Raw genomic sequence first — 19,739 nt, forward strand, 5'->3', positions numbered from 1 at the left:
ATCATGCCCATTCGTAAGGATCACTAAATGGAGAAATTTTTAAATTCCGCTGCGCCTTGGATGGCTATTTTCCTACAGTGGTATCAGAGCCACTTACGAAACCATGAATTTGATATTTGTTTTTGTTCTGTAATAATATGATTAAAGACAGAATGAATCAAAGGTTAAATTGTGATCGATCAAGTTACATATATGTGATATATGTAATCCTGATGCAAAATACATTATATATGATATAGTGTTCTCGTTTCGTTCATTCAAACCCTCGATGATTGTTTTCCTTTGAGCGATCAATGGTCGTTTGCTTCTTGATCCGACATTAGTATGGTGAAGCAATGACGTGTTGATCAATCATACTGAATTAACAATCGAGATGTGTTTGACGGTCTGAAATTGGTGCATCAGGGTTAGTGACGGCACAAGGGTTGTGTTGTCAGAGAGTTATGCGATTGGGGTTTGACTGCACAAGAGTTGTGCGTTCTAAACACTTTTCCAAACAGTGTTAACCGGTTAACGCGTATGGTTAACCGGTTAACGAGAAACTGAATACAACCTTCTAAACATTTTTGGAACAGTGTTAACCGGTTAACGCATATGGTTAACCGGTTAACGGAATGCGAAATAAATTTTTTGAGATTTTCAAACAGTGTTAACCGATTAACGCATTTGGTTAATCGGTTAACGCAAGGCGGAAAACAGTTTTCCAAGAAATTTTTCAACAGTGTTAACCGGTTAACGCATATGGTTAACCGGTTAACGCAAGGCAGAAAAGAATTTTCTAAAAGTTTTCAAACAGTGTTAACCGGTTAACGCATATGGTTAACCGTTTAACGCAAGAAAAAATTCACCCGTTCGGCTAGAAAAAGTGCTTTGAAGTATCAAGTGTTGATACGAAAAATGACGTCAATTTTAAATGAATTGTTCATTAAAATTTTAGAGCAGGGGCGCTGCCCCCTTGACCCCTGTCCGCTGAACGGTCAGCGGAACCACCGTCCGCTGACCGGGCAGCGGAACACCCGTTCCCGCTGTCCGGGCAGTGGACCCCCGACTAACTCTGCGTAGTGTGATTGGTCATCGAAATTTAATTTGATTTTAATTAACTAAAGGAATTAATAATAATAATAATAAAGTGTTTATTATTGTCTTGTGGTGATCGGTTATGGCCTTAGTTCTCCTTTATTTTGCTTTGGGTTTTTAAAATACGACCTGCGTGTCGTGCCTCTCTCTTAATCTCCCAAATGTAACTTCTTTTCTCATCTCACTCCCTCGTATGTAAAACGAGTTTCTTTTATGTAAAGTAATGATATGAAGAAAGCAAAGAAGTCAGTGCCAAAGGAGGACAACCTTGAAGATCTTGCTTGGAGAAGCTTAGAACGTTATAGGTTAGCTTAGGTTCTCTCATTGGCTTGGGAGAACAATTGCGCTAGGGGCCATAACTGTTTCATTTTGTTTGTATGTATGTTGATGCATGTGAATGTATGTTGATGCATGTGAGAGACGGTTTATATGATAAACAAGCCGGTGAGATCAGAATAATTGCAATTCCCTCAAATTAAATATTAAGTTTATGCTTTCCAAGTTTTAACACTCATCAAGACTAGTAATGGATAATGTAGGTTTCGCCTACGCGAGGTGCATGATCTATATATTAGTAAGGTGCGATGGGATAATTGTAATATCCAACTGTTAAAACAATGGGTCAAACTTAACTAAACAAATTATAAGAATATTATATATGTTTGCTTTCCAAGTTTTAGCACTCATCAAGACTGGTATCGAATAATGTAGGTTTCGCCTACGCGAGGTGCATGTTTTGTATTAGTTAAGGTGCGATGGGATAATTGTAATATCCTACTGCTAAAACGATGAGTCAAACTTGATTATAATTTTCTTATACATGTTTAGAAGGAAGAGTTGGGAATAATCCATATGATGGATTGGAATAAGGAGTTATTCACCCAATTAAAATTTTCGAGAGTTGTATGAGATACAATTGGAAGGAGTTCCTACGTAAATAACCTAGTTTTGTGTAATCCGCCTACGCGGACTTAGAACGAAGTGAAATATGGATCTCGACCCACTAGAAAATCTTCCAACGGGATTTTCCGAATCAGATGATGAGGGTCATTTGTTTTGAGTAAAATAGTGGGAGCATATTTAATTAAAGGCCTAATTGAATATGTCCATGATACTTATATTTTCATTAATCCTTATGTAGATTACCATGACAGGAAACACCTCTAACAACATCCTGCGATCAATCCTTGATAAGGAAAAATTTTCTGGGACAAATTTTCTGAATTGGCACCGAAACCTGAGGATTGTCCTCAAACATGATAAAAAGTTGTATGTCTTGGAGACACCTGTTCCTGATGAGGAACCTCCTACTTCTGCACCTAAGGCAGAAAGAGATGCTTATAAGAAGCATGTCGATGATGCCAATGAAACTGCTTGTCTCATGCTGGCTACCATGAACTCAGAATTGCAAAAGCAACATGAGAACATGTCAGCGTTCGATATGATCGAACACCTGAAGTTGCTCTATCAAGAGCAAGCAAGGCATGAGAGGTTTGAAGTTTCAAAATCCCTTTTTCAAAGTAAGTTAGCTGAGGGAGCCCCTGTAGGTCCCCATGTACTCAAGATGATTGGGTATGTGGAAAACCTTGAGAGATTGGGTTTTCCCCTCGAAAAGGAACTTGCAACTGATTTGATCTTGCAATCGTTGCCAGATAGTTTCAGTCAATTTTTCCTAAATTTCAATATGATTGATATGGACAAATCTCTTCCTGAACTGCTCGCCATGTTAAGAACTGCCGAGCAGAATCTGAAGTCAAAAGAGAAGTCCATTCTGATGATCGGAAATGGAAAGAGACAGAACAAAAGGCCCACTAAGCAGAGTGATAAGGGGAAGGGCAAGGAAGTTGCCAATCCCAGACCCACTGCTGCTTTGAAGCCTAGTGGAGGCATAGCAAAAGAAGGCACCTGCTTCCATTGCGGTAAGACCGGACACTGGAGGAGGAACTGCCCAAAGTACCTGGAAGATAAGAAGAATGGAGTAGAGACTTCAACTTCAGGTATTTTTGTTATTAATTTATCTACTTCTGCATCATGGGTATTAGATACTGGATGCATTTCTCACATTTGTACAAATGTGCAGGAACTAAAAAGGAGTAGAGATTTGGCAAAAGGTGAAGTCAACCTACGAGTTGGCTATGGAGCAAAGGTTGCTGCTTTAGCCGTAGGAACTTTTGTATTGACTTTACCTAGTGGTTTAATAATTCAGTTAGAGAACTGTTATTATGTACCTGCAATTAGCAGGAATATTATTTCCATTGCTTGTTTGGACAAGTTTGGTTTTTCATTTATAATAAAGAACAATCGTTACTCAATTTATTTGAATGATATATTCTATGCTACTGCACAAATGAACAATGGACTATATGTCCTTGATCTTGAAATTCCTATTAATAACATTAATACAAAAGGGTGAAACCTAACGAGTTAAAACCAACTAGGTAAGAATATTAAAACTCTTCGATCAGTTCGAAGTGATGAGTATTTAATCCTAGAGTTTGATGACCCATCTGAAAGAGTGTGGGATCCTATCCCAACTTACTCCTCCTGGAACATCCCAATGGAAGGGTGTATCTGAGAGAAGAAATCGAGCCCTGTACTAAGGTTTTACGCACCCAAAACATCCTTAGTACTCTAAGGGAACCCTTTTTGCAAATATGTGTTGTAGGTTGGTATTTGTGAAAAGATTTATGCAAAAGATTGGAGGGATGATAAGAGAATAAATTATATTTATAAATTTGTTGTTTGAATGGATGAACCCATTGCCTACGTACCATCACAAAGGAGGATCAAAACCTCGTAGTTCGGGGTAAAAATCTCAAAGATTTGTGAATTGATTTGACCAAAAGTCTTAAGGTTTTTTGTTATTAAAGGGAGAAAACTCAACCTAAACCAACAATTCACCATGCGAGGAAGGCTCCAACATACTAGTGAGAGGTTAACCCTATAATAAGTATGGAAGACTTATAATCCAATCACTAAGGATGAGGTGAGATTTACATCAACCACTATGATAACTCAAACCTATGACTAATGTTTATGAAAAGGTTTTAATGAGGTGGCCATTGGAACCACAAAAACAACTTGAGGTAGGTTATATTTACAATTTAAATTTATTTACAAAATAAAGTCAATGTTGGATTAAGATTTATTCATAATGAGTATTAATGAAAAGATTTTGAAAAGTCAAAGGCTTAAGGCCTAGGTTTCTAATTTGAAACAATGTCAAAGTTTGAAAGAAAAGATTTTGGCTTGGTTAGAGTGGGGAGAAGAAAAGAAGGGCTAGTCCTAAAGCATACAAAGATAAGAGATAAAAGATAAACCCTTGGAGTTCCTTTTCTTGAAATCGTAGAGATGATTCAAGATGCTCCTTTCTTTTGGACTTAGCAAACAATCAAGATATCAAAAAAAATGGATTCAAGCTCCTAGGATCTCCATTTGGCTTGTCTCTCTTAACTTGGCTACTCATGACAATGGTCCTCTTTTTACGATCTCAAGATGGAATCCCTATCACACAAGAGCAGACATCAAAAAGTTCACAACACAATAAGAGAAATGGACAAAGAATAAGTTTAGATGAGAAGTCCTTTAAAGTCAACTTTGAAATTTAGCATTCTAAAGGCATGAGGCCTAGTTGCTCTTCAACAAGTTTAGCATTCTAAAGGCATGCGGCCTAGTTGCTCTTGAACTCCTTTAAGCATAGGTAAGTCCTAATTCTAAGTCCTTTTTCCTTTTGCATTTGGTTCACACAAAAACAAAGACAAAGCAAACACAAGATAACAATATATTTATGTACAATAATGAGCTCAAATGAGCAAAAGAAAAATGACATAAACATAAAATATGTGCTCAAGTAAGCCAAATGAAAAGCAATATGAATAAATGAGGAAGAAATAAATGGCATTAAAAGTAAAGGGCAAGAAATTAAATGCTCAAATTAAAGTTAGTAATTAGCGAAGTTATGTTAGTTTGTCATAAGACAATGTAGCGCTATGTTAAGCAATCGTAAATGGACTAATGTAGTAGTCACACCTATCTGAGGCCGGTCAATAAAACTATAGGCAAATAAACACAAGTTAGAGATCATGACTAGTAAGCCAAGCTCCACAAACTTGCCATGCCAAAAACAAAAGGGGAAGGGTCTTGTATGGACTTTAAGTTCTTTGCTTGACCAAGAAGCAACCTATCTTGGACACAAAACAACTCACTTGATCATGGATCAAGTTGAGTTTGGTTTGGATCAAAGAAGGTTAAACCTCTCATTTGTCAAGACCAACCATAAGACATTAACTCATTGGCCAAATGATGAAAAGAATGGGATGAAGATGAAATGGAGGGAAAGAGAATTCAAGTACCAAACTCAATTGATCAAATATGAACCAAGTCATCATCAATCAATGCCAAACAGAAAAGAAATGAAGATTACAAGTCAACAAGTCAACCATAATTTTTTTGTATTTTTTGAATTAAAATAAAATGCAAATAAAAATAATCAAAATATGGTCAAACCTCAAATTTAATTAAAATCAACTTCAACAAGTCCAATTAAATTCTCATAGGTCTAACATGGTCAAATAAACTTTGACTAATTTTCTCAACAATTTTGGAAATCAGAAACTATTTTAAAATAATTAAAAACAAATAAAAATAACACAATATGAATTAAAATCTCAAATAAATCTCAAATCAAATAAGAAATTGATGAGACTATTTTTTATTGACTTATCATGATCCATAGGTGTTAGGAAAATATTTTTGGATTTTTCAAATATCAGAAAGTATTTTAAAATGAATTAAAACTATTAAAAACCAAATAATTCACAAAAAATATTAAATGAAATCACAAAAATGTTTAAAAATCAAAATATGAAACTAAATTTTTCAAGAAAATTTTTGGAATTAGTCTCATATTTTTGTGACTTCAAATAATTTTTTTATGAATTTTTGAAAATAAAAGGAATTATCTGAAATTAAAATGAAAAATTGGAATAATAGAAAAATTCAGCGCCACAAGATCAACTTCATTAAATGACATGGCGTGGATGAATGGATCAAATGCAAGGGCGCATGGTACACTTGAGTCAAACGTGCGGCATGTTGCATTAAAACAAGCAAACACAATGGATGCTCAGGATTATAACGTTGAGACACGATCCAAGGGTGTAACACCCCAAAAATTTACCCTTCATTTTTCCTGGAAGCATGGGATTATGTTTTACACTTCATTAGCATCATATTAGGTCATACTCATTGCATACTGCATTAGTGACATGGAGATCAGGTTTTGATCGATCACTCCTTAACAGAAGGAGCCCACACAAAGCAAGATTGAGAATTGGACTTCATTTTCTAAGTATACAAGTCTCAAGGGTCTCAGGGGGGTCCAAGTATCTTATTATGGTCCTCAATTCATCAGTGAAAGATTCAGAGCTATTAGAGTATTCATCTAGATTTAATCAAGAAATTAGGGTTTCATGGCTACCTGCAACATGCAATATTTGGTTGGAAGTAGAGGAGCTCATCCATGTCATGATTAGAGAGGCATCTTGGCCTAGGAAGATTCACAATTATCTCAGAAAGATCCATTGGCAATCAATGCAATCGGTTCCTAATCATTTTGCCCTAAAACTAGGGTTTGGTATAAAATTAGTTTATTTCTGATTCTTTGGGTGAAACTATTTTCCATGGCCCTCCATATGTCCACAAGGGTCTTCATACAAAAAATCAGCTCTTTATTTGAGCTAGAAGTGCTTCAATTGATCAATGGAATCAGGAATCAGACAGTTTGGGAAAAGTCATTTGTGGGGCCAGAAAAGTCAACTCCTGACATTTTGAGAGTGGAATCTCAAAATCCATGCCTAGGGGATCCTACATGTGAAATTTGATCAAGGTTGGATCATGGATTCATCATTTAATCAGGAATTGGAAAAGTTACTTAATTTGGAAATGGTTGACTTTCCATTTAGGGCAAGTTTTCATGATCGTTGCACTCACTTTAAGCCCATTTTGTATCACGATAAAAGCTCCATTTGAAAATTTCTCAACATGAAAGTTTTTCCTCTTGTTCCAAGATTTCTAGAGATATAAAGTTTGCTCTATTTGGATTAGAATTGAGAAATTTATGCTTAGTCAAAGTGAGACATTTTTTTAGGACACTTAGAAAAATTTCTAAGTCCAAAATCTTCAAACTTTGTCAAGACTTCTTGGCCAGTTTTCTTGCACTTCAAGGCATTATTTGAAAATACTTTCTTCATAACAATTGTACCTTGACATGTCCTCTTTCACATCCTTTTGGAATCATCTCATTTGGATCCATGGTTTGAGAGATACATTCATTTGAAGTGGGCACCATGACTTGATTTTCTAGGCAGATTTTGGGTCTGGCTGGCCCAATCAGATTTTCTAAGCATGCTGCACAAACCAGTCACGTTTTTTTACCTCTTTCGGCCATGCATTGGACATCTATTCACTTAAGTTTGGCCCAAAATAAAAACATTTTACACCTCACTTCACACTTTTATTCTTATGGATAAATCACTTATTAAAAAGCCCATGAGAACACCTAATCCACCCTATTTAAGAAGCTGAAACCCTAACCCTAAAGGAGCATGGGAATTTCGTGGCAAGGAGGAAAAGCTTCATCACATATCAAATTTCATTCCACTTCTATTTTCCATTAGGTAATCATCTCTTCCATGGCCATGTTTTGATATATCTACGCTTGCTTACCATGTTCATCACCATTAATCCTTCCGTTTTCATATTTCTTTTTCTTATTTAAAATATTTTCTTCGTCCATAAAATTATCCAAAACTATTTTTCACTTTTCTTAACGTTTTATTTAATTTTATATAATTTTTATTTTCGTATTTTTTTAATATTAATATTTTATTTTAATTATTTATTCTAAATGGTCCATTTTAACACACTTTTTTTATTGATTTTATTTTTATGACTTAAAATTATTGTTAGCATTTGATTTTTGGGATGAAGGTTGACCACTGTCTCATGGTCAAACTGACATTTTCTTGGAATTTTATTTCACATTTTCAATTTAATTTGGATTTATTTTTGACCTAGTTTGGTTGGTTGACTTTTAATTTGACTTATGTTTTGTTTTAATTAATTCACATGCCAATTTTTATTATTTTAAAAATCTTTTTGGGGGATGATGATGTCCTGACCCCACCTTATTTAGTTTAATTTTTCATAATTTTCTTGATTAATTTGCTATTTATTTGTTATTTTTTAAGTTGACTTGAATTTTCAGTTGACTTCTTTATGATCGATGTTTGACTTAGGGATTGCTTATGGCAATTGAAGAGATCTTTTAATCCTCCCTCGTTCATCTCATATGCCATGTATTAGAGGCCTTTTACCTTGATTTTATTTGTTCCTTACCTCATTTCCTGATTAAATTATTCAGTGGACCCTTCGTGTGCATATTTTCATCTGTTTGATTCATCTGTTATCTTTTATACTTGTTTCTCTCATTCATGCTTTCTATTGCTTGATTATTTAACATGTTCATACTCCCATGCATTTTTTAAATGCTCCATTATTTGATTCTTTGGTTTGATTATATATTGTTTATTTATCCGATCTGATTGATGACTGTTGCCTACTTGTATGATGTATGAGGCATATATTCTTATTGTTTGTTTGCCATGAACAATCCCCACTCATAACAAATGTACCCCTCTCCCATAAAGTGTATAATATTTATTTCTTTATTTCTTTAGTCACCTGTTAATACAAGAATTAAAACGAACATCCGATAACCATTTCAAAATAAGATCAAAAGCTCGATCCAACGTCGAGTAATCATTTTCAAAACTTAACAGAACCAGCACACATTCATCCATCCTCTTGTAAGTCGATTGCCTCAGGCATCGCCATCTACCTGTAAGTCGATTGCCTCCGGCATCGCCATCTACCCTTATCTGTAACTCCTCTCTGCGCTCCATCCGTCGACTCTTGTTCCGTTTAGGTAGCACCCATTAGGTAGAACCCTTTGTATGATAACATAGGTAGAATTCCCCTATTCTTTGCATGCTAACATTAGGTAGATGTTCCCCTTTTTAAATCCTAACTCATAGGTCCATATTGCATGACAACTCTAGAGCAGAGCTTCCCCACTTTTAGACCTTCCGTGCGTCTCCGATCTTGTGGCATGTCAGTCCGTTCTATTGCAAAGAGGTAACTGCCTAAGACTCGATTCAGCGAGCTGCGACACCTACTGCTAGGACGTTGAACACACTGCCCACCCTCCTTTGACACAACTGGTGTTCTCTTTTGTATGTCCATGTTCAGATGGCAATCCTTAACCCCTAGTTAGCCGAACTACGTTTTGCTCTGATTCTCATTCCAGATGAGATACATAGGCATAAGACGCGACGTCTTACCGAGCACACTTCTCTTTAACCCATAGGTAGCCGAGCTACGAAGACTCTAATTCTCATACTCAGATGAGATACGTAGGCAGTGGATGCGATATCCTTGCGAGTCATTTTCTTTTAACCTTCCTTTTAGTAAATAGTACTTTAGATATACCTACACCCTTTAGACTAGAACAACACTTATGAAAAGGGCTCCCTAGGAGTACCTAGGATGTTTTGGGTGTTTAAAACCTTCCCATTGCATAACCAACTCCCTTACCCAGATCTCTGACATTTTTACTAGTTTTTGATTCGATAAAACTTTTAGGTTTTTGTTCGCTTTCTAACCATTCATTTGGATAAATAGAAGTGTGGTGGCGACTCGACTTGTATGGTTTACCTTGGATTTGTAACGAAAATGAAAAACAATGACATTAAATTAAAGCTCAAGTGATGTACATCACCACTATATCCATGGATCTTCCTCACTCTTCCTATATTGAGAGAAATGTGAGATGGAAGATCATGGTGTGTCAACTGTAAATGCATGAAATGAAGAATTGAGACCACCACTGGCCTGCCTCAAGTGTGAGGACTTCAGAAAACCACACAAACCAAAGAAAACTACATTGAATAGCAAGATCTAGATCCAAAAGTTTGAAGTTCTACCTCTGAATTGGAGCTCTCAAGGCCATGAATTCTTCAAGATCTTGATCCCTTTTTGCTCTCGAGATGTAATGGAGATGAGAGGTTAAGGAATTGAGCTTTGTAAATCAACTAATGATGTTGAATTTCAAGCTTGAAAATGAGAGAAAAAATCTGAAAATTCCTTTGGTAATGGTTAGGATTCAGTCCTGCAGCATTTCAGGTCTCCAAAAGGTTGATGAATGAATGAGAGGGAGCTCTTATTTATAGCTGAAATGTGGCTGAGCTCATGCTTCCCTCGTGTGCATGGCAATTTGAACTTTGGTGCATGGGCCTGTACAGGCGCATGTAAGGCCCAATGATGGGTGCAAAACCAAGCTGAACTCAATTGAAAGGGAATTGGACGTGTAATTGAAGTGGAATTGGCTTGCACGTTAACTTTCAACATGAAATGCAAAAATGAACATCAAGAAAGAGCTCTTCGAAACTCACACATGGAAAATCCAAAAAAGTAATATGAGTAGTGGTTGGAAATCCCTTGAAATAAGGAACAAAAGTCATGTTGGGCAAAAATTCATTTGGCATTTGGGAATTAATGAAAACTGACTGTGAAAGTTTGGGCACAAAACATGTCTAAGTCACCCTTTGAAAATTTTCACCAAAAGCAAGCCTCTTCAAGCCCCTTTGTCTCCATGATTCAAGCTTCAAATAGAAAAACCTCCAACATAAAAGTTGTAGATATTTTCAATATGATCAATTTAGACTCACATTTTTCATCATTTGGATTTTTCATGAAAACGTTATGGGCATTTGAAGTTGGGTACTTTTTCAATTTCAATGACTTAGGTCCAAGGTGACCTATAATGTTTTGTATTATCACATGTATTTATTTTAGGATTATGAAATTTTGTCCAACATAACTTTTGAAGTATACATCTTAATATTTCCAATGCATTTGGTCTCACCTCAAAATCATACAAATTAAGGAAGTTATGTCCTTGGGAAGTTGTCCCAAAATTAGGGTTTTAGTCAAAATGGCCTATAATGTTTTGAAATTAATGATGATCTTCAAAGTTTCAAATGGATTTTTGATGAACATGAAAGTTGTTCATATGGTTCTTAAGAACATTGTTTCTCTTGGGGTAATCTTCATTTGACAAACACATCAAAAGTTGTATCTCAGTGGACCTCAGTTTAGTCAAATGACTTAACTGGTCAACTTTTCAAGGCCAAACTTCCAATCTTGATGAATAAATGATTGAGGATCCTCAAATAGGCTCACATATGTATAAAATAATGAATGAAATAACTTCCATTGATTAAATTTGATCATAGGTTGAGGTTGCTTCATGGGCAAGGCACAATCAAAGCACAGTTGAATTAGGGTTTCCTTGGGAAACAATCCTCAAGCCCTTTGGGTTATCTTGATCAAATTGGCAAGTTTATATACTTTGGATACATATATGATGGTTAGGAGCTTTGTTGACCATTTTCATGCTTTTTCTCATCTTCATCTAGCCATTGCATTGAGCTTAGGAGCCTCCTAGGAGCATGGGAGCACATGATCATTTGAACTTCAAAACAAAAAGAGTTAGTGACATATTTTTGTGCTTTTGGTTAGTAATAAAAATAAGAAAAGCAATAATATACAATACAAGCATGCTTGATGGTCTCAAACCACTCACACAAGTCCCAACCCTAGGGTTAAGGAGCCAAACATACTATGATCCTTGAGGCAATGCACTGAGCAATGATATGATGCCATGAGGGATCTTAGGGTCAAAATTAGGGTCTTACAATAACCAAATTATAGGGACTTCCACAACACCACCTAGGTACTATATTTTTCCTTTTTTATGATTGTGTTATTTCTTGGTTCATACTTATATTCATCATTGTTGTTGGTTATGTGTTTTGATTATGTTTTCTCCATACATTATTGTTACTATATATTACTTTTTGAACATGTGTTTGGTAAGCATGGAAAGTTTCTTATTTGTTAATTAACCATGGTTATTTGTTTAGTATTTCTGTTTTATACAAATTTACATGTTTTTGAATCATCATTTGGTTTTACAATCATGATTCAGAATGTACTTGAATATGCATAACATCTGAGTTTTTTAATCATAACAATGCTTCCACTGTTATGTAGGAATAATTTGATTCCTACTGTCCAGGAAAAACATAGCAGTGTTCAAAGGAATCAACATGTTTTGCCAGTGGAACATGATGTACGGCATCCCATAAATGTTCCTATTGTTACCGTCCAAAAGTTGTATCCAATTTTTACACCCACTGTCAATTTAGATTTTAATACTGACGATAACGATGATTCCGACTATGATCCTTTTGCAAGTTAGTAGAATGATTTTTGCATTATTATGTTAAGCAACACACAATCTTTTCCAGAATTTTAACTTTACATCATTTTACTTTGTAGCACATCAATCTGAAGATGATACGTGTTTAGAATTTGACGATCAATATGCAGCTTTTGTTATTAGTGAACATCAAACAGGAACAACAGAAGGTTTGGCATTTTTACATAACATATCTCAAGTTTAACTTTCTTATACTATTATAACCTTATGTTGGTCTATATAGAATATTATGACATCGAGGACCCTTTAATCGAATGTCATTATTGTCAAAGCCATGATGTGGTATCAAGAGAGGATGGAAAAAAGTTATCATTCAGCTAATCCCAAATTTATGTTATGTTGTGGGAATGGAAAGGTTGAACTTCTGTTACTAAAACAACCTCCTAAGTTACTCTCACGTCTCATGTTTAATCAAGAAAGTTTAGTTAGTCGGAAATTTCAACAAAATATTCAAATTTATAACATGATGTTTTCCTTCACATCACCTAACACAAAGTTAGATAATCGTTTTAACAATGGTGGTGGACCACCAACACTTCATATTCAAGGCAATTGTGTCATCGAATTGGAAGTTTGTTACCACGTGAAGGTCAACCACCTAAATTTGCACAACTTTATATTTATGACACTGAAAATGAGGTCCAAATTAGAATGCAAGGTCTAAGGTATATTTAAACTAACTCTTTTTTTTTACCCTTACATTACCACTTTTATGCAGGATACCCCTTCACATGACATTTCTTATATCTCTATAGTAAATACATATATACAATGTTAACACATTTCATATTATGTTCTTTTTTAGGAACACCAAAAACATTGATCCCTTGATTATACATCAGTTGTCTGAAATTCTTTATGAACATAACCCTCATGCAAAAAGATTTCAGATGGCCAAACAATGGTTAGATGATGGAAATACTCAAAACTTTAAATTGAGGCTAATTTCTGATAGAACAACCGATGGTCGAATATATAATCAACCAACTGTATCAGAAGTTTCTGCATTAGTTGTTGGTGATGTTGACACGACCGAAATGAGGGATATAATCATGAAAACAAAAGGAGGACAACTACAACAGATTAATGAGTTACATGCAAGTTACTTAGCTTATTAGTATCCTTTGATTTTTCCCTATTGGGAAGATGGTTATAGGCCTAAGATAGCTCATAGAGACTTAGACATCTTCCAAGACAACAAGAGAAACAGACTAACCATAAGGGAATGGCTGTCATTTCGTATTCAAACCAAATTCAATAAAGCCAAGAAATTGTTATCATCTTGAAGACTATTCCAACAATTTTTGGTTGATGGTTACACAATGTTAGAGTCTGAAAAATTAGAATGGATCCATAAAAATCAACCAAAACTCAGGGTGTCAAAGTACAAAAGTCTTAATGACGATGGTGATCAAAGTCAAACACCAGGATCAAACATAAGGAAAAGAGGGGTATTGCCATATTCCTATATTGGCGGTCGTAGGTTTATGGATCAATTATACTATGATGGCATAGTTATCTGTAGTAAAATGGGATTTCCTTATTTGTTTATAACTTTTACTTGCAATCTAAATTGGCCTAAGATACAAAGAGTACTGACACGTCTTCATTTGAAAGCACAAGATAAACCATATGTCATTTCGAGGATATTCAAAATCAAGTTTGACCAATTACTTTCAGATTTAACAAAGAAGGATGTGTTAGGCAAAGTGCTTGCATGTAAGTTATATTTCTCAACCTTACTTTAACTTGATTTACTTTATGCTAATTCTAAGTTTTCTTTTGTAAATATTTTTTAGATATGTACACCATTGAATTTCAAAAGAAAGGGTTGCCACATGCACATATTTTGATATTTTTGCATCCTTCTAACAAGTATCCAAGACCTGGAGATATTGACAAAATCATTAGTGTTGAAGTCTCTGATCCTTTGAAAGACCAAAAGTTGTACAATTTGGCTAAAACTCATATGGTTCATGGTCCTTATGGTTAGGAAAATCTTAATTCACCTTGCATGAAAGACATGAAATGCTCCAAGTATTACCCAAAAAATACAATCTTCAACAATAGTGGATCAAGATGGCTATCCAGTATATAGGAGAAAAGATAATGGATACACAATTGAGAAAAACAGAATCATCCTTCACAGTGGTCATGTAGTTCCTCACAATCCAAGTTTATTGTTGAAGTATGAAACTCATATCAATATGGAATGGTGCGATCAAAGTACTTATATCAAATATCTATTCAAGTACATAAATAAAGGTTCGAATCAAATTTCTGTTATTATTCAACCTTCTGATAACACTACTTGTGGTGAGAAAAATAACATTGACGAAATCAAGCAATATTTAGATTGTCGATACATCTCCCCAAGTGAAGCATGTTGGAGGATATTTGCATATTCTATTCACGGTAGGAAGCCAGTTGTTGAGAGATTGATTTTTCACTTGGAAGGAGAAAAATTTGTTTACTATAAAGACTTTGAGCAAATTGGGAATGTTTTACTCAAACCAAGTGTAACTGAACTAATGTTTACAACATGGTTTGAGACAAACAAAAAATATGAAGATGCACTATTGTTTGTAGCAGTAAATTCACAACCATTAAGCTATGGATAAACTTAACGTCAATAAAACCAGAGTCACCACCCGCTTTTATTGTTTCTAATGGAAAAGGGAAAAGTACGAACAAAACCCAAAGATAAGAAGTTTTCAAATCAAAACTAATAAAATGCCAGAGATTACAAGTAAGGGGGTTGGTTACACAGAGGGAAGTTGTTAGCACCCAAAGTGTCCTAGGTACTCCTATGGAGCCTTTTTTATGTGTGTATGTGTTTTTGGTATAAAGATATTTGCAACAAATGGAATGTGGGGATGAGAAAAGAATTCATTGGTTATATTTTTGTGTTTCACAAGACCTTCGGACTTGTGCCTACGTACCAACATAAAATGAGGGATCAAAACCTCGTAATTCGTGGTAACAATTTCAAAGTGAGTGGATTGCTTTTAATAAAAAATGTAAATAAAAGAGGCACAAAAGGCCTAAAAGAGTTTGAATGAGTGTTAGTTCTTTTTGTCTTTTGAAGTTTTAATTCAATATGGTTAAGTTCATTGACAAGTTTGATTAAGAAAAGAGTTAAAGAAAAGCAATGGCATAAGGCCAAAGTTTCTAATTTGCAAAAGAGTCTAAGTTTTGAAATCACAAGCAAAGAAGATTTTGAAAAGAGAGAGAGATTTGAAATTTAAGAAGTGGGAGGAGATGAAGGGACTAATCCTAAGAAAAAATTTAAAATTTAAGAGTTGAAAAGATCTGACCAATGGGATGCAATCTGTAGTGATAAATTCATGACTATCAAGCCATGGATAAGCTAGACGTCAATAAAACCAGAGTCGCCACCGCGCTTTTATTATTTCCAAGGGAAAAGGGAAAAGTACGAACAAAACCCAAAAATAAGAAGTTTTCAAATCAAAACTAATAAAATGCCAGAGATTACAGGTAAGGGGGTTGGTTACACAGAAGGAAGGTGTTAGCACCCAAAGTGTCCTAGGTACTCCTAGGGAGCCCTTTCTTGTGTGCATATGTGTTTTTGTACAAAATGATGTTTGCAATAAATAGAGTGGAGGGATGAGAAAAGAATTCATTAATTATATTTTTGTGTTTGACAAGACCTTCGGACTTGTGCCTGCGTACTAACATAAAATGAGGGATCAAAACTTCGTAGTTCGTGGTGTCAATTTCAAAGTGATTGAATTGCTTTTAATAAAATTTTAAGTTTAACAAAGGCACAAAGGTCCTAAAAATGGTTTGGATGGGTGTTAGTTATTTTTGAATTTTGAAATTTTAAGTCAAGTATAATTAAATTCATTTACAAGTTTGATTAAGAAAAGAGTTTAAAAATTCAATGTCATAAGGCCAAAATTTCTAATTTGCAATATGGTCAAAGTTTAGAAATCACAAGCAAAGAAGATTTTAAAAGGAGGGAGAGATTTTTTAAATTAAAGATGTGGGGAAGAGATGAAGAGACTAATCCTAAGTAAAAATTTAAAGTTAAGAGTTGAACAAATCTAACCAATCGGCTGCAATCCAATAGACAAGAATGTCATATAGAAACCCAAATTTCCCTTGGACTTTAGAATCAAGAAATTTCAATACACAAACAGCAAGATGAAGAGCAAGGTGAAATTCTGGTATCAGATATAAGATGTGTAAGGTAATGTTACGACACTAATATATGTTAACACACAATGGATAAAAAAACAGAATGGTAAAGCGAATAACACAAGCAATTGTTAACCCAGTTCGGTGCAACTCACCTACGTCTGGGGGCTACCAAGCCAGAAAGGAAATTCACTAAAATAGAATTAGTTCAAAGACTCTCCGTACACTTCAACAAGTTACAGTCTTTATCACCTAATCTCTACCCGTGCAATTTCTACCTAAGCACTCTTAGATATGAGAACCCACTCACTTCCCTTACAATCACACACTAGTGATTTTAAACAACAATCCCTTGTGAAAACAAAATACTTTTTTATTACACACTCTTGATTTTACTTCACAGTTTCAATCAAGAAGACACACTATATATCTTGCTTCAAAGCTTTGATCAAGAAGACACACACTCTTGCTTAACAGCTTTAGAGTGACAAATTACAACCACAAATCAGTCCAATTCAATCATCAATGGATGACTTGAATGACCTACAAGTCTTACGACTAAACAGACACAAACCCTAGCTCTCTCTCTATATATTTCGCTCAGTCTTGGTTGTGTGTTCAAACAGGTTTTCTAAGTCCCTTTTTATAGAAGCACCCAGCTGGGCTTGGACATCTTGAAAACCCTAAATCTATTTTCCAATCAAATCTTTTTATAACAGCTGTTTAGATCTCCTTGGAAAATAAGTAAATCTGGTTGTAATCCATGATTGAATGCGCCAGCTAGCCATATCTTCAATCATCCAAAGATTGCCATTAATTGTGCAATCACAAAACACCAGACATTCATACTGAATGTTCTGTGTACAGGATGTCATGACATCGGGTCTGACATCCTGGAAAAATCCTGCATAATCCAATAATTCCTTTTATAACTTCCAGCAGGTACAACCATATCATATGTCATGACATTGTGTATGTCATCTGAAACAATCCTGCATGAACATGTCTTTCATTTAAGCTCCAGCAGGTACAGCCATATCAGAAGCCTTGTCATTGTATGTGGCATTCTGAAATAATCCTGCATGCACATGTTCTTGAACTCCAGCAGGTACATAGGATATCTTATGTTAAGACATCACACATGACATCTTGTGAACACTCTTTGTTTTACCAAAATTGCTGCCAACACTTAGAATCAACACAAGGCATCAAATAAAGATAGCCACATCCAAGCTTAGCAACTTCATGATCTCTTTCAAAATTCCCCATGTATAAGATGACTTCAAAGATGGCATTAGACACGGGTTCAAAATAACAGCTTCAATATGATCATGTTGCAGATGAACTCAAATGGATCTTCAATAATGTATCAGATGAAAGTTTTCTTCACAAGCACTTGGTTTTATGAAAGTTGGCATTGGCCGAGTCCTTTGCATATGGAGTGTTGCCTAATTTTAAGTCCAATGTCTCAGATCAATCCAACAATCCACACAAAGTGTTTTTTAGGGTTTTTGTTCTTATTATGTTCATTAAGGTCAAAAGACCACAAATACAAACAAGTATATACAAACACAATATATTCACAAAGTATGGCTCAAGTGAGCAAAGTGAAAATAACATTAAAGTTAACAAATTGAATGGTATGAATAAAGGCAAATGAATAAAGGCTTGAAATTAAAGTGCATAAAGGTAAATGGCTTAAAATTAAATGTTAGTTGTTAGTTGATTAGAAGTTAGTATTGCTTTTGTTTTTGTTTTGTTTAAGTCATTCTTTGGAGAACACTCAACCCATTTGTCACAAGCATGGATCCTTGAACCAAGAAACCTTCCAAAGGAAGAAAAAAAGGCCAAGTTTCCACACAATACCATGAAAGAGGGGAGACTTACATTCTCACTTACTAGAATGATATGCCTTTTGTATCACAAATTTAGCGCTATGTTAAGCAATCGTAATTGGACTTATGTAGAAGTCACAACTATTTGAGGTCGGGCAATATAAATTTTGGTGTTAATGCATGTTAGAGACATAGTATAATGGACTATGCTCCTAAAACATACCACACACAAAAATAATATGCAAAAGTGTGGTCCTAATCTCATCCATACTCATGTTCATTTTACAATCAACTAGCTTTAGGATCTAGAGATATCATTGGTCCATGACATGAATGAATAAATAAGGGGAATGATATGAAGAGGGAGGGGAAATGGAATCAACACAAATTGGTCAAAGGAGGACTTTTACCAAATTAAGATCATCCATTCATTTTGGGATATGAAATGTACATTTCATCAATCCCCTAAATCCAATGATCTTAACTCAACAAAGTCAAATCAATCTTGACCAAGACCCAACAACACAAGTCAAACTCAACAAGTCAATAATAGAAGCTCAACACAATTTATTTGACATTTAAATAATTAAAATCAACTAAAATATGCATTAAATTAAATTATTGTTTGTCAAATTCCTAAAACCTCATCAAAACACCAACGAAATGGCCATGAGATTTATCAAAGGTCAAACAAGGTCAAAGGACCTTGGAGAAAAAATTTCATCATTTTTGGAAACTTAAAACTATTTTTAAACAATTAAAAATATTCAAAAAATCAATTAAATTATGAAAAATATTAATAATGATCCAAAAAATAATTTTAATTCAAAAAATGAAAGAGAAAATTATTTGAAATTTGTTGGTGAAACTCTCATATTTTTTGGTTCAATATTAAAATTAATATGAATTAATGAAAATAAAACAAATAAAATAATCAGAAAAAACGTGGACCACCTGATCTCCCTCATTAATTGAGGTGGCAGATCAAGTGGTCACGAGCGTGCAATCCACGATGGACTCTAGTCAGCGCGCTGCAAACTTGGTAATTTAAACCAACGCTTATGATTAAATCAATTCAAAGGGATCATGTGGCTCTGAACGCGCCAACTCACCACCGGAGCTACAACTCCGGTCTCCTTCTCAGGCGAGCCTCACCGGACTGGTTCAGTCATAACCATCACCAAAATTAAAAAGAAGGAAATGATTTTAAAGTAAAAATGACATTGAGCTCGAATATGGCCTCAATTCATCCTAACTCCAAG

The 19,739-nt window shown here is 34.8% G+C and overlaps 1 pseudogene; it reads left to right on the top strand.

Annotated features, from left to right (window-relative positions):
• Nucleotides 1-12,755: 12,755 nt before the first annotated feature.
• LOC127136383 (uncharacterized) lies at nucleotides 12,756-15,102 on the top strand (annotated as a pseudogene).
• The last annotated feature ends 4,637 nt before the right edge of the window (nucleotides 15,103-19,739 follow it).

Source organism: Lathyrus oleraceus, chromosome 4 (assembly GCF_024323335.1).
Source record: "Lathyrus oleraceus cultivar Zhongwan6 chromosome 4, CAAS_Psat_ZW6_1.0, whole genome shotgun sequence".
In the NCBI taxonomy this organism is placed as follows: domain Eukaryota; kingdom Viridiplantae; phylum Streptophyta; class Magnoliopsida; order Fabales; family Fabaceae; genus Lathyrus; species Lathyrus oleraceus.